General features: G+C 49.7%; 1 pseudogene; it reads left to right on the top strand.

Annotated features, from left to right (window-relative positions):
• Positions 1–8: 8 nt before the first annotated feature.
• On the top strand, positions 9–1,629 carry LOC102841216 (annotated as a pseudogene).
• The last annotated feature ends 659 nt before the right edge of the window (positions 1,630–2,288 follow it).

The raw sequence follows: 2,288 nt of genomic DNA, 5'->3' as shown, positions 1-2,288 counted from the left end.
GGGCGGGAGCGATGGTGAAGATGGCGGCTGCGGGCGGCGGAGGCGGCGGTGGCCGCTATTACGGCGGCAGCAGTGAGGGCGGCCAGGCGCCTAAGCGGCTCAAGACTGACAATGCCGGAGACCTGCACGGAGGCAGTGGTGACGACGGTGGAGGAGCCGGGGCAGCGGGCGGAGGCGGAGGGGAGAATTACGATGACCCATATCAGGGGCCTGATTGATGGAGAGGTGGAAGCCGACCTTGTGGAGGCCTTACAGGAGTTTGGACCCATCAGCTATGTGGTGGTAATGCCTAAAAAGGGACAGGCGCTGGTCGAGCTTGAAGATGTGCTGGGGGCTTGCAACGCAGTGAACTACGCAGCCAACAACCAAATCTACATTGCTGTTCACCCAGTTTTTGTCAATTACTCTACCAGCCAGAAGATCTTCCGCCCTGAACAGTGTGCTTCTCTTTACCATCCTGAATCCTATCTACTCCATTACCACGGATGTTCTTTACACTATCTGTAACCCTTGTGGCCCTGTCCAGAGAATTGTTATTTTCAGGAATAATGGAGTTTAGGCCGTGGTGGAATTTGATTCTGTACAGAGTGCCCAGCGGACCAAGGCCTCCTTCAATGGGGCTGACATCTACTCTGGCTGTTGCACTCTGAAGATCAAGTATGCGAAGCCTACACTCCTGCATGTGTTCAAGAATGACCAGGATACATGGGATTATACAAACCCCAACCTCAGTGGCCAAGGTGACCCTGACAGCAACCCTAATAAACGCCAGAGACAGCCCCCACTCCTGGGAGACCACCCCGCAGAATATGGAGGGCCCCACAGTGGGTACCACAGCTACTATCATGATGAGGTCTACGGGCCTCACCCACCTCACTACGAAGGGAGATGGATGGGCCCACCAGTGGGGGGTCACCACCGGGGCCCCAGCTGCTATGGCCCTCAATATGGGCACCCCCATCCCCTCCCCCACCACCCGAGTATGGCCCCCATGCTGACAGCTCTGTGCTCATAGTCTATGGCTTGGATCAATCCAAGATGAACTGTGATCGAGTCTTCAATGTCTTCTGCTTGTATGCCAATGTGGAGAAGGTGAAATTCATGAAAAGCAAGCCGGGGGCTGCCATGGTAGGAATGGCTGATGGCTATGCTGTGGACCTGGCAATCACCCACCTCAACAACAACTTCATGTTTGGGCAGAAGTTGAATGTCTGCATCTCCAAGCAATCACCCATCATGCCCGGTCAGTCATATGGGCTAGAGGACGGGTCCTGCAGTTACAAAGACTTCAATGGCTCAAGGAACAATCGATTCTCCACCCCAGAGCAGGCAGCCAAAAACCACATCCAGCACCCTAGTGATGTGTTACATTTCTTCAGTGTCCCTCTGGAGGTGACTGAGGAGAACTTCTTTGAGATCTGTGATGAGCTGGGAGTGAAGCGGCCCTCTTCTGTGAAAATGTTCTCAGGCAAATGTGAGCGCAGCTCCTCTGGGCTGCTGGAGTGGGAATCCAAGAGCGATGCCCTGGAGACGCTGGGCTTGCTGAACCATTACCAGATGAAAAACCCAAATGGGCCAAACCCTTATACTCTGAAGTTATGTTTCTCCACTGCTCAGCATGCCTCTTAATTAGGTGCCCAGGAAGAGGCCCATCTGAACAGGAACACATTTTTCCTTTATGCTGTTTTTTGCTTTGGTTTGGTTTTGGTAGAGTTTTTGTATTCCTTTTTTTAATACTAGGGTTGTAGAGGCTTAACCATTATGGAAATGCTGGAAGTCTGGAGGGGGGAGGGGGAGGGGAACAGATGTCTCCCAAGATAAACCTTCACTTCACTTTTTAAAATTACTGTACATGTGATTCCCCCCCCCCCCCGTTCATACATTTGTGCTGCCCATGTACTGTTGGCACATTTCAATAAAATTGTTTGGGAAAAAAAAATCTCATTAGAAAGTCTGAGGAATAATTTACAAGCAATCAAAAGCCCCAAACAGGAAGATATAATAAAAAGCACAAGAAAATTTCCCTTAACAACATGAATGATGAGACGGTAACCATTCAAGACTCTGAACAAACAAATCCCAGATAGGATAAACACCCCAAGAAAATCAACAAGGCATATCATAAACAAACTTTCCAAAGCAAAAGGGAGAGTTCTGAGAGCACCTCAGAAAAAGCAAAAAGTGTATTCAAAGGAGAAACAGTAAGACTAAGGTATGATTTCTCAGCAGAAGCCATGTAGGTAATGGGATGACATATACAAAACCCTGAAAGATAAAAACTACCAACC

Source organism: Chrysochloris asiatica, unplaced genomic scaffold (genome assembly GCF_000296735.1).
Source record: "Chrysochloris asiatica unplaced genomic scaffold, ChrAsi1.0 scaffold01239, whole genome shotgun sequence".
In the NCBI taxonomy this organism is placed as follows: Eukaryota; Metazoa; Chordata; class Mammalia; order Afrosoricida; family Chrysochloridae; genus Chrysochloris; species Chrysochloris asiatica.
Note: the sequence above shows the minus strand (reverse complement) of the source record. Positions and strands in the feature narration are given on the sequence as shown.